The sequence below is a fragment of the Oncorhynchus gorbuscha genome, unplaced genomic scaffold (assembly GCF_021184085.1).
Source record: "Oncorhynchus gorbuscha isolate QuinsamMale2020 ecotype Even-year unplaced genomic scaffold, OgorEven_v1.0 Un_scaffold_4094, whole genome shotgun sequence".
In the NCBI taxonomy this organism is placed as follows: domain Eukaryota; kingdom Metazoa; phylum Chordata; class Actinopteri; order Salmoniformes; family Salmonidae; genus Oncorhynchus; species Oncorhynchus gorbuscha.
Genome location: NW_025748197.1, coordinates 25,207 through 38,707, shown reverse-complemented (window position 1 = coordinate 38,707; position 13,501 = coordinate 25,207). Strand labels below are relative to the sequence as shown.

The window sequence follows — 13,501 nt, the reverse complement described above, 5'->3', positions numbered from 1 at the left end:
CCTGTCTGGTTCTATAGATTAGGTTCTAGGTTTCTTTTTCCTGTCTAGTTCTAGGTCCTAGAGGTTAGGTTCTAGGTTCTTACCTGTCTAGTTCTAGGTTCTAGAGGTTGGGTTCTAGGTTCTTACCTGTCTAGTTCTAGAGGTTGGGTTCTGGGTTCTTACCTGTCTAGTTCTAGGTTCTAGCGGTTGGATTCTAGATTCTTACCCGTCTAGTTCTAGGTTCTAGAGGTTAGGTTCTAGGTTCTTACCGGTCTGGTGGTGTTATCGTCTGACAGGCAGGCGTCAACGTAGTGAGGAAATGTTTCTGACCAGCCCTCTGCTGTACAGTTCCTACTGATCCAACCAATCTCTGAAACACGCACGCACGCACGCACGCACACACACACACGCACACACACACACACGTCAATCTACAAAATGCTGAATACCATAGCACTTCAACCAAGCCAAGCCATACTGTTTGAATCATTAGTACAGTAGAAGCCATGCTACAAACCATCGTCAGGACTCAGGAGGTCATGAAAGACTTCAGGACATCTGACTGATACCATTTCACCTACGGCTGCATCCTGCCAACAAGCCAGGTCGTCCCACATCCACGGACAGCCTGCAACACAAAGGGTTATCCAGTATCTCATACAGTAGCAGGATCTCTGTCTGGTGGTCTGGATGAAGCCAATTACCTTTTAAAGACCAGAGACGAGCGAAGCACACTGAGCCAGACGGACAGACAGACAGACACAGAGCTAACCAATTAAACCTGTCTATACTATCACTGTGAATAACACACACGCACAGGCACACACACTAACACACACCCACCCACTAACACACACCCACTAACACACACCCACTAACACACACACACACACTAAAACACACACCCACGAACACACACCCACGAACACACACCCACAAGTGATAATGCAATCTCTCTTGAGGGGAATGACTAGTGTTGATCTGAATAATATTTCAGGATTCTGTGTCCAGTATAGAGGTAGAGGTAGTTTCGGGAGCCTATGCTAACAAGCGTCAGCGCTATGCATATCTACTAGATACCCATAGACCTCCAGCAATTAGTTAGTTCCTGCAACTTCCTTCATACTGGACACAGAGACATAAAAGTGGTTTCCACGAGTTTATCTGACTCTGGGTCAGTAGATAAAGGGCTTCATCTGACTCTGGGTCAGTAGATAAAGGGCTTCATCTGACTCTGGGTCAGTAGATAAAGGGCTTCATCTGACTCTGGGTCAGTAGATAAAGGGCTTCATCTGACTCTGGGTCAGTAGATAAAGGAGATCATCTGACTCTGGGTCAGTAGATAAAGGACCTCATCTGACTCTGGGTCAGTAGATAAAGGGCTTCATCTGACTCTGGGTCAGTAGATAAAGGAGACCATCTGACTCTGGGTCAGTAGATAAAGGGGACTATCTGACTCTGGGTCAGTAGATAAAGGAGATCATCTGACTCTGGGTCAGTAGATAAAGGAGCCCATCTGACTCTGGGTCAGTAGATAAAGGGCCCCATCTGACTCTGGGTCAGTAGATAAAGGGCCTCATCTGACTCTGGGTCAGTAGATAAAGGAGACCATCTGACTCTGGGTCAGTAGATAAAGGAGATCATCTGACTCTGGGTCAGTAGATAAAGGAGCCCATCTGACTCTGGGTCAGTAGATAAAGGGCCCCATCTGACTCTGGGTCAGTAGATAAAGGGCCTCATCTGACTCTGGGTCAGTAGATAAAGGGCTTCATCTGACTCTGGGTCAGTAGATAAAGGGCCTCATCTGACTCTGGGTCAGTAGATAAAGGGCCTCATCTGACTCTGGGTCAGTAGATAACGGAGATCATCTGACTCTGGGTCAGTAGATAAAGGACCTCATCTGACTCTGGGTCAGTAGATAAAGGGGACTATCTGACTCTGGGTCAGTAGATAAAGGAGATCATCTGACTCTGGGTCAGTAGATAAAGGGCCCCATCTGACTCTGGGTCAGTAGATAAAGGGCTTCATCTGACTCTGGGTCAGTAGGTAAAGGGCCTCATTGCCAATTTCACAGTATCCCTTTAAATGACCATAGAAACAGCATAAAAACAACAGACCTGAGTGACATCTACTGAGCCTTCAACATCACACCATGATGTCCTGGAGAAGTCTGAGACAGCTGGACTACAGTCAACCTGAGACAGTAGCTGCTTTAAGCTGTAGCTCAACCAGACAAGCTAATAGTCTATCCCCATCTCTGCTATAGTCCTCTCTCTGCTGCAGTCAGTCTGACTGATGTTTCTCCCCCCCACTGATGTGTCTGTTGTCAACAGAAACAGTGGCAAAGGGAGTGTTGCTTTACAGAGCTATTATAGGGACACTACAGGAAGACAGTAGCACTGCCATAGACAGGAGAGTGACCCTAGACAGGAGAGTGACCCTAGACAGGAGAGTGACCCTAGACAGGAGAGTGACCCTAGACAGGAGGGTGACCCTAGACAGGAGAGTGACCCTAGACAGGAGGGTGACCCTAGACAGGAGAGTGACCCTAGACAGGAGAGTGACCCTAGACAGGAGAGTGACCCTACACTGGAGTGTGACCCTACACTGGAGTGTGACCCTACACTGGAGTGTGACCCTAGACTGGAGAGTGACCCTAGACAGGAGAGTGACCCTAGACAGGAGAGTGACCCTAGACAGGAGAGTGACCCTAGACAGGAGGGTGACCCTAGACAGGAGAGTGACCCTAGACAGGAGAGTGACCCTAGACAGGAGAGTGACCCTAGACAGGAGAGTGACCCTAGACAGGAGAGTGACCCTAGACTGGAGAGTGACCCTAGACTGACCCTAGACAGGAGAGTGACCCTAGACAGGAGAGTGACCCTAGACTGGAGAGTGACCCTAGACTGGAGAGTGACCCTAGACAGGTGACCCTAGACAGGAGAGTGACCCTAGACAGGAGAGTGACCCTAGACAGGAGAGTGACCCTAGACTGGAGAGTGACCCTAGACAGGAGAGTGACCCTAGACAGGAGAGTGACCCTAGACAGGAGAGTGACCCTAGACTGGAGAGTGACCCTAGACTGGAGAGTGACCCTAGACAGGAGAGTGACCCTAGACAGGAGAGTGACCCTAGACAGGAGAGTGACCCTAGACTGGAGAGTGACCCTAGACAGGAGAGTGACCCTAGACAGGAGGACAGATGCAGATGTTAAAGGTGTGGATATGAAACAGTGAAAACAGACACTTTTTTTTTTTTTTTTTTGTCCGAAGCGACATGCATCTTGGGATTTGTCATTTGTTTTAAACACCTAAATCAGATCCAAGAGTCTGTATCTGTCAGTGATATTCATTGTGGTTCTTTATGATTTGGTAATAAGAACAGGATAAAGTGATCATCTTAGCCCAGGCTTCCTATAAACATCCACACTGAGCTACAGACAGAAACCATTTAATTGGATATACAGAACCACAGAGACAACCCCAACTGCTGCTTCTCTGCTCTTAGACCTTTAAAACACACCATGATAAATTATCTGAACTTCAACCTGTTTAAATTTGTTGTTTTCAGACTGAGTCAGACTTCTCCTCTCCATCCTCGTCACTTCTCTCCTATCCTCTCCTCTCCCATCCTATCCTCTCCCATCCCACCTTCTACTCGCCCCAGCCTCTCCTCTCATCTCCCGCCCTCTCCTCTCATCTCCCACCCTCTCATCTCCCACCCTCTCCTCTCATCTCCCATTCTTTCCTCTCTGTCCTCTTTTCTCATCTCATCCTTTCCTCTCCCTCTCCCATCCTTTCCTCTCCTCTCCTCTCCCCATCCTCTGTTTTCCACCAAGCTCTCCCATCCTCTGCTCTCCTCTCCCATCCTCTGCTCTACTCTCCTCTCCCATCCTCTGCTCTCCTCTCCCATCCTCTGCTCTCCTCTCCCATCCTCTGCTCTACTCTCCCATCCTCTGCTCTACTCTCCCATCCTCTGCTCTACTCTCCCATCCTCTGCTCTCCTCTCCCATCCTCTGCTCTCCTCTCCCATCCTCTGCTCTCCTCTCCCATCCTCTGCTCTCCTCTCCCATCCTCTGCTCTCCTCTCCCATCCTCTGCTCTCCTCTCCCATCCTCTGCTCTCCTCTCCCATCCTCTGCTCTCCTCTCCCTCCTCTCCCATCCTCTGCTCTCTCTCCCATCTCTCTGCTCTACTCTCCCATCCTCTGCTCTCCTCTCCCATCCTCTGCTCTCCTCTCCCATCCTCTCCCCTCCTCTGCTCTCCTCTCCCATCCTCTCCTCTACTCTCCCTCCCATCCTCTGCTCTCCTCTCCCATCCTCTGCTCTCTCTCCCATCCTCTGCTCTCTCTCCCATCCTCTGCTCTCTCTCCCATCCTCTGCTCTCCTCTCCCATCCTCTCTCCTCTCCTCTCCTCTCTCCCATCCTCTGCTCTCCTCTCCCATCCTCTGCTCTCCTCTCCCATCCTCTGCTCTCCTCTCCCATCCTCTGCTCTCCTCTCCCATCCTCTGCTCTCCTCTCCCATCCTCTCCCCTCCTCTGCTCTCCTCTCCCATCCTCTCCTCTACTCTCCCATCCTCTGCTCTACTCTCCAATCCTCTGCTCTCCTCTCCCATCCTCTCCCCTCATCTGCTCTCCTCTCCCATCCTCTCCTCTCCTCTCCCATCCTCTCCTCTCCTCTCCCATCCTCTGCTCTACTCTCCCATCCTCTGCTCTACTCTCCCATCCTCTGCTCTCCTCTCCTCTCCCATCCTCTGCTCTACTCTCCCATCCTCTGCTCTACTCTCCCATCCTCTACTCTGCTCTACTCTCCCATCCTCTACTCTGCTCTCCCATCCTCTACTCTGCTCTCCTCTCCCATCCTCTGCTCTCCTCTCCCATCCTCTGCTCTCCTCTCCCATCCTCTGCTCTCCTCTCCCATCCTCTGCTCTACTCTCCCATCCTCTGCTCTACTCTCCCATCCTCTGCTCTACTCTCCCATCCTCTGCTCTCCTCTCCCATCCTCTGCTCTCCTCTCCCATCCTCTGCTCTCCTCTCCCATCCTCTGCTCTCCTCTCCCATCCTCTGCTCTCCTCTCCCATCCTCTGCTCTCCTCTTCCATCCCCTGCTCTACTCTTCCATCCCCTGCTCTACTCTCCACTCCCATCCTCTGCTCTACTCTCCTATCCTCTGCTCTACTCTCTTATCCTCTGCTCTACTCTCCTCTCCTCTCCCATCCTCTGCTCTGCTCTACCCCTCCCTCTGCTCTACCTGTCCCATCCTCTGCTCTCCCCTCCCATGCTCTCCTGTCCCATCCTATGTTCTCCACCATCCTCTTCTCTTTTCTCCTATCCTCTCTTCTCTCTCAATCTCTCCTCCCCATCCTCTAACCTCTTCTCCCCTCTCATCCTTTCCTCTCCTCTCCACCATCCTCTCCTCTCCCATTCTATCCTCTCCTCTCCCATCATTTCCTCTCTTCTCTCATCCTCTCCTCTCTTCTCTCATCCTCTCCTCTACCATCCTTTTCTCTCAGTCCTCTCCTTTCCCATCCTCTCCTCTCTCAACCTCTCCTCTCTGCTCCTCCACCATCCTCTCCTCTCCCACCTCCTCTCTTCTCCACCATCCCCTCTCCCCATCCTCTCTTCTCCACCATCCTCCTCTCCCATCCTCTCTTCTCCACCATCCCCTCCTCTCCCATCCTCTCTTCTCCACCATCCCCTCCTCTCCCATCCCCTCTCTCCCATCCTCTCTTCTCCACCATCCCCTCCTCCCCATCCTCTCATCTCCCATCCTCTCATCTCCCATTCTCTCTTCTCCACCATCCCCTCCTCTCCCATCCTCTCTTCTCCACCATCCCCTCCTCTCCCATCCTCTCTTCTCCACCATCCCCTCCTCTCCCATCCTCTGCTCTACTCTCCTCTCCCATCCTCTGCTCTACTCTCCTCTCCCATCCTCTGCTCTACTCTCCTCTCCATCCTCTGCTCTACTCTCCCATCCTCTGCTCTACTCTCCCATCCTCTGCTCTACTCTCCCATCCTCTGCTCTCCTCTCCTCTCCCATCCTCTGCTCTACTCTCCCATCCTCTACTCTGCTCTCCCATCCTCTACTCTGCTCTCCCATCCTCTGCTCTCCTCTCCCATCCTCTGCTCTCCTCTCCCATCCTCTGCTCTCCTCTCCCATCCTCTGCTCTCCTCCTCCTCTCCCATCCTCTGCTCTCCTCTCCCATCCTCTGCTCTCCCATCCTCTGCTCTACCTCCCATCCTCTGCTCTCCTCTCCCATCCTCTGCTCTCCTCTCCCATCCTCTGCTCTCCTCTCCCATCCTCTGCTCTCCTCTCCCATCCTCTGCTCTCCTCTCCCATCCTCTGCTCTCCTCTCCCATCCTCTGCTCTACTCTCCTCTCCCATCCTCTGCTCTACTCTCCTCTCCTCTGCTCTACTCTCCTATCCTCTGCTCTACACTCCTCTCCCATCCTCTGCTCTCCCCTCCCATGCTCTCCTGTCCCATCCTATGTTCTCCACCATCCTCTCATCTCCCATCCGCTGTTCTCCACCATCCTCTTCTCTTTTCTCCTATCCTCTCTTCTCTCTCAATCTCTCCTCCCCATCCTCTAACCTCTTCTCCCCTCTCATCCTTTCCTCTCCTCTCCACCATCCTCTCCTCTCCCATTCTATCCTCTCCTCTCCCATCATTTCCTCTCTTCTCTCATCCTCTCCTCTCTTCTCCTCTCTCTCCTCTACCATCCTTTTCTCTCAGTCCTCTCCTTTCCCATCCTCTCCTCTCTCAACCTCTCCTCTCTGCTCCTCCACCATCCTCTCCTCTCCCCATCCTCTCTTCTCTGCCATCCCTCCTCTCCCATCCTCTCTTCTCCACCATCCCCTCCTCTCCCATCCTCTCTTCTCCACCATCCCCATCCTCTCCCATCCTCTCTTCTCCACCATCCCCTCCTCTCCCATCCCCTCTACTCTCCCATCCTCTCTTCTCCACCATCCTCTGCTCTCCCATCTCTCCTCCCATCCTCCTCTCCCCATCTCTCTCTCCCATCCTCTCTTCTCCACCATCCCCTCCTCTCCCATCCTCTCTTCTCCACCATCCCCTCCTCTCCCATCCTCTCTTCTCCACCATCCCCTCCTCTCCCATCCTCTCTGCTCTACTCTCCTCTCCCCATCCTCTGCTCTCCTCTCCTCTCCCATCCTCTGCTCTCCACTCTCTCTCCCATCCTCTGCTCTCTCTCCCATCCTCTGCTCTACTCTCCCATCCTCTGCTCCTCTCCCATCCTCTGCTCTCTCTCCCATCCTCTGCTCTACTCTCCCATCCTCTGCTCTACTCTCCCATCCTCTGCTCTCTCTCCCATCCTCTGCTCTACTCTCCCATCCTCTATCTCTCTCCCATCTCCCATCCTCTGCTCTCTCTCCCATCCTGCTCTCCTCTCCCATCCTCTGCTCTCCTCTCCCATCCTCTGCTCTCTCTCCCATCCTCTGCTCTACTCTCCCATCCTCTGCTCTCCTCTCCCATCCTCTGCTCTCCCTCCCATCCTCTGCTCTCCTCTCCCATCCTCTGCTCTCCTCTCCCATCCTCTCTCTCCTCTCCTCCCCATCCTCTGCTCTCTCTCCCATCCTCTGCTCTCTCTCCCATCCTCTGCTCTCCTCTCCCATCCTCTGCTCCCTCCTCTCTCCTCTTCCATCCTCTGCTCCTCCTCTCCCATCCTCTGCTCTCTCTCCTATCCTCTGCTCTACTCTCCTATCCTCTGCTCTCCTCTCCTATCCTCTGCTCTACACTCCTCTCCCATCCTCTGCTCTCCTCCTCCCATCCTCTGCTCTCCTGTCCCATCCTATGTTCTCCACCATCCTCTCATCTCCCATCCTCTCCACCATCCTCTTCTCTCTCCATCCTCTCTTCTCTCTCAATCTCTCCTCCCCATCCTCTGCTCTTCTCCCCTCTCATCCTTTCTCCCTCTCCCCATCCTCTCCTCTCCCATTCTCCTCTCCTCTCCCATCATTTCTCTCTCTCCCATCCTCTCCTCTCTTCTCCATCCTCTGCTCTACCATCCTTTTCTCCTCAGTCCTCTCCTTTCCCATCCTCTCCTCTCTCCCTCTCTCTCTGCTCCTCCATCCATCTGCTCTCCTCTCCCATCCTCTTCTCCACCATCCCCTCTCCCCATCCTCTCTTCTCCACCATCCCCTCCTCTCCCATCCTCTCTTCTCCCCATCCCTGCTCCTCTCCCATCCTCTCCTCCTCATCCATCTGCTCTCCTCTCCCATCCTCTGCTCTCCTCTCCTCTCCCATCCTCTGCTCTCCCATCTCCTCTCCCATCCTCTGCTCTCCTCTCCCATCCTCTGCTCTCCTCTCCCATCCTCTGCTCTACTCTCTCCCATCCTCTGCTCTACTCTCCCATCCTCTGCTCTCTCTCCCATCCTCTCTCTCCCTCCCTCCTCTGCTCTCCTCTCCCATCCTCTGCTCTACTCTCCCATCCTCTGCTCTCCTCTCCCATCCTCTCCCCTCCTCTCCTCTCCTCTCCCATCCTCTCCTCTCCTCTCCCATCCTCTGCTCTCCTCTCCCTCCCATCCTCTGCTCTCTCCCTCATCCTCCATCCTCTCCCATCCTCTGCTCTCCTCTCCCATCCTCTGCTCTCTCTCCCATCCTCTGCTCTCCTCTCCCATCCTCTGCTCTACTCTCCCATCCTCTGCTCTCCTCTCCCATCCTCTGCTCTCCTCTCCCATCCTCTGCTCTCCTCTCCCATCCTCTGCTCTCCTCTCCCATCCTCTGCTCTCCTCTCCCATCCTCTGCTCTCCTCTCCCATCCTCTGCTCTCCTCTCCCATCCCTCTCCTCTCCCATCCTCTGCTCTCCTCTCCCATCCTCTGCTCTACTCTCCCATCCTCTGCTCTCCTCTTCCCATCCTCTGCTCTACTCTCCTCTCCTCTATCCCTCCTCTGCTCTCTCCCATCCTCTGCTCTACTCTCCCATCCTCTGCTCTACTCTCCCATCCTCTGCTCTACATCCTCTCCTCTCTCCCCATCTGCTCTCCCTCTCCCATCCTCTCCTGTCCCATCCTCTCCCCATCCTCTCATCTCCCATCCGCTGTTCTCCACCATCCTCTTCTCTTTTCCCATCCTCTATTCTCTCTCAATCTCTCCCTCCCCATCCTCTGCCTCTTCTCCCCTCTCATCCTTTCCTCTCCTCTCCATCCATCCTCTCCTCTCCCATTCTCTCCTCTCCTCTCCCATCATTTCCTCTCTTCTCTCATCCTCTCCTCTCTTCTCTCATCCTCTCCTCTCCCATCCTTTTCTCTCCAGTCCTCTCCTTTCCCATCCTCTCCTCTCTCAACCCATCCTCTGCTCTCTCCACCATCCTCTCCATCCCATCCTCTCTCTCTCACCATCCCCTCTCCCATCCTCTGCTTCTCCCATCCCCTCCTCTCCCATCCTCTCTTCTCCACTCATCCTCTCTTCTCCACCATCCCCTCCTCCTCCTCTATCTCCCTCCTCTCTCTCCATCCTCTGCTCTCTCCTCTCCCATCTCTCCTCCCATCCTCCTCCTCTCCCATCCTCTCTTCTCCCCATCCTCTGCTCCTCTCCCATCCTCTCTTCTCCACCATCCTCTCTTTCTCCTCCCCATCTCTCTCTCTCCTCTCCCATCCTCTCTCTACTCTCCCTCTCCCATCCTCTGCTCTCTCCTCTCTCCTCCCATCCTCTGCTCTACTCTCCTCTCCCATCCTCTGCTCTACTCTCCCATCCTCTGCTCTATCCCATCCTCTGCTCTCTCTCCTCCTCTCCTATCTCCATCTCTGCTCTACTCTCCCATCCTCTGCTCCTCTCCCATCCTCTGCTCTCCTCTCCCATCCTCTGCTCTCCTCTCCCATCCTCTGCTCTCTCTCCCATCCTCTGCTCTCCTCTCCCCATCCTCTGCTCTCCTCTCCCCATCCTCTGCTCTCTCTCCCATCCTCTGCTCTCCTCTCCATCCTCCTGCTCTCCTCATCCCCATCCTCTCTCTCTCCTCTCCCATCCTCTGCTCTACTCTCCCATCCTCTGCTCTATCTCCCATCCTCTGCTCTCTCTCTCCCATCCTCTGCTCTACTCTCCCATCCTCCTCTCCCATCCTCCTCTCTACTCTCCCATCCTCTGCTCTCTCTCCCATCCTCCCTCCTCTCTGCTCTCCTCTCCCATCCTCTGCTCTCCTCATCCTCTGCTCTCCTCCTCTCCCATCCTCTCTCTCTCCCATCTTCCATCCTCTGCTCTCCTCTCCATCTCTCCTCTCCCATCCTCTGCTCTACTCTCCCATCCTCTGCTCTCTCTCCCTATCCTCTGCTCTACTCCCATCCTGCTCTACTCTCCATCCTCTGCTCTACTCTCCTCTCCCATCCTCTGCTCACTCTCCCATCCTCTGCTCTCCTCTCCCATCTCTGCCTGTCCCATCCTCTGCTCTCTCCCCATCCTCTGCTCTCTCTCCCATCCTCTGTTCTCCACCATCCTCTTCTCTCTTTCTCCTATCCTCTCTTCTCTCTCAATCTCCTCCTCCCCATCCTCTCACCTCTTCTCTCCCCTCTCCCATCCTCCTCTCCTCTCCACCATCCTCTCCTCTCCCATTCTATCCTCTCCTCTCCCATCATTTCCTCTCTTCTCTCATCCTCTCCTCTCTTCTCTCATCCTCTCCTCTACCATCCTTTTCTCTCAGTCCTCTCCTTTCCCATCCTCTCCTCTCTCAACCTCTCTCTCTGCTCCTCCACCATCCTCTCCTCTCCCATCCTCTCTCAGTCTTCTCCACCATCCCCTCCTCTCCCATCCTCTCTTCTCCACCATCCCCTCCTCTCTCCCCATTCTCCACCATCCCCTCTCCCATCCTCTCTCTCCACCATCCCCTCCTCTCCCCATCCCCTCTCTCCCATCCTCTCTTCTCCCCATCCCTCCTCTCCCATCCTCTCATCTCCCATCCTCTCTTCTCCACCTCCCTCCTCTCCCATCCTCTCTTCTCCACCATCCCTCCTCTCCCATCCTCTCTTCTCCACCATCCCCTCCTCTCCCATCCTCTGCTTCTCCTCTCCCATCCTCTGCTCTACTCTCCTCCCCATCCTCTGCTCTACTCTCCTCTCCCATCCTCTGCTCTCTCTCCTCTCCCATCCTCTGCTCTCTCTCCCATCCTCTCCTCTCCCATCCTCTGCTCTACTCTCCCATCCTCTGCTCTACTCTCCCATCCTCTGCTCTACTCTCCCATCCTCTGCTCTACTCTCCCATCCCATCCTCTGCTCTCTCCCCATCCTCTGCTCTCCTCTCCATCCTCTGCTCTGCTCCTCTCCCATCCTCTGCTCTCTCTCCCATCCTCTGCTCTCCTCTCCCATCCTCTGCTCTCTCTCCCATCCTCTGCTCTCTCTCCCATCCTCTGCTCTACTCTCCCATCCTCTGCTCTCCTCTCCCATCCTCTGCTCTCCTCTCCCATCCTCTGCTCTACTCTCCCCATCCTCTGCTCTCCTCTCATCCTCTGCTCTCCTCTCCCATCCTCTGCTCTCTCCCATCCTCTGCTCTCCTCTCCCATCCTCTGCTCTCTCTCTCCCATCCTCTGCTCTCCTCTCATCCTCTGCTCTACTCTACACTCCTCTCCCATCCTCTGCTCTCCCCTCCCATGCTCTCCTGTCCCATCCTCTCCACCATCCTCCATCTCCCATCCTCTCTTCTCCACCATCCTCTTCTCTCTCCTATCCTCTCTTCTCTCTCATCTCTCCTCCCCATCCTCTCACCTCTTCTCCCCTCTCATCCTTTCCTCTCCCCTCCACCATCCTCTCCTCTCCCATTCTCCTCTCCTCTCCCATCATTTCCTCTCTTCTCTCATCCTCTCCTCTCTTCTCCCATCCTCTCCTCTCCATCCTTTCCTCTCAGTCCTCTCCTTTCCATCCTCTCCTCTCTCCTCTCCTCCCTCTCCTCTCCCATCCTCTCTCCTCCACCATCCTCTCCTCTCCCTCCCATCTCTCTTCTCCACCATCCATCCTCTCTTCTCCACCATCCCCTCCTCTCCCATCCTCTTCTCCACCATCCCCTCTCCCAATCCTCTCTCCCCCTCCACCATCCTCTCTTCTCCACCATCCCTCCACCATCCCCTCCTCTCTCCTTCTCCACCATCCTCTTCTCTCCCATCCTCTCTTCTCCACCATCCTCTCCCATCCTCTCTCACACCCGTCCTCTCCATCCTCCTCCTCTCCAATCCTGACCTCTCATCTCCCATCCTCTCCTCTCCTCTCCCATCCTCTCCTCTCCCCATCCTTTTCTCCCATCCTTTTCTCCACCATCCTCTCCCATCCTCTCCTTTCCCATCCTCTCCTCTCAACCTCTCCTCTCCGCTCCTCCACCATCCTCTCCTCTCCCATCCTCTCCAATCCTCTCCTCTCCAATCCTCTCTCCCATTCTCCTCTCCCATCATCCTCTCTTCTCCACCATCCTTTCCTCTCCCATGATTGTTTCCAGATTTGTCCTCCCAGAGTTCCTTGGAAAGGATGTGAAAGAGAGACAATGCCACCCGAAGAGTTGGAGGAGGATGAGACACTCAGCGGAGAGTGATTATACACATGCAAGCACAAACACACAGTCCTACCATTATCCAGGTAGTGTGTTAGGTTGTGCAGGGCGATCCTCTCCATACATCTCTCCTGCTGTCTTTTGACCACACAGTCGGAGTTCTCGGAATACATGGAGCACACCTGGAACTCTCTCACACACACACCTGGCACACACACACACACACACACACACACACACACACACACACACACACACACACACACACACACACACACACACACACACACACACACACACACACACACACACACACACACACACACACACACACACAGTAAATTCAAATTGACTTGAACTGTGTAGCTGTTGTTAACGTCATCTGTCTATTTATAAAAAACAGTTTGCAATTTGCCTAGAAGCAGGTAACCAGCCAGCCAACCAGCCAGCCAGTCAACCAATTAGTCAGCAAACCAGGCAGTCAGCCAGCCAACCAGCCAGCCAGTCAACCAATTAGTCAGCAAACCAGGCAGTCAGCCAGCCAACCAGCCATCCAACCTGTCAGTCAGCCTTCCAGTCAGCCAGCAACCAGTCAGCTAGCCAGTCAGCCAACCAGTCAGCCAGCCAGTCAGCCAGCCAGCCAGCCAGTCAGCCAGCCAGTCAGTCAACCAGTCAGCCAGCCAGCCAACCAGCCATCCAACCTGTCAGTCAGCCTTCCAGTCAGCCAGCAACCAGTCAGCTAGCCAGTCAGCCAACCAGTCAGCCAGCCAGTCAGCCAGTCAGCCAGCCAGTCAGCCAGCCAGTCAGCCAGCCAGCCAGTCAGCCAACCAGTCAGCCAGCCAGCCAACCAGACAGCCAGCCAGCCAACCAGTCAGCTAGCCAGTCAGCCAGCCAACCAGCCAGCCAGGCAGCCAGCCAACTAGGCAGCCAACCAGTCAGTCAGCCAATCTCCCAGCCAGCCAATCAGTCACAGTCAGTCAGACAGTTGATCAGCCAGCCGGTCAGGCAGGCAGTCAACCAGTCAGCCTTCCAGTCAGCCAACCAAGCAG

At 54.3% G+C, this 13,501-nt stretch overlaps 1 long non-coding RNA gene across 1 annotated transcript; it reads right to left on the bottom strand.

The window, feature by feature from the left end:
* Nucleotides 1-247: 247 nt before the first annotated feature.
* On the bottom strand, nucleotides 248-12,630 carry LOC124028413. Its single transcript, XR_006837586.1, has 3 exons — nucleotides 12,529-12,630; nucleotides 497-607; nucleotides 248-349 (listed from the first exon to the last, which is right to left on the bottom strand). It is a non-coding gene; the product is annotated as an uncharacterized LOC124028413 (long non-coding RNA).
* Between the last annotated feature and the right edge of the window lie 871 nt (nucleotides 12,631-13,501).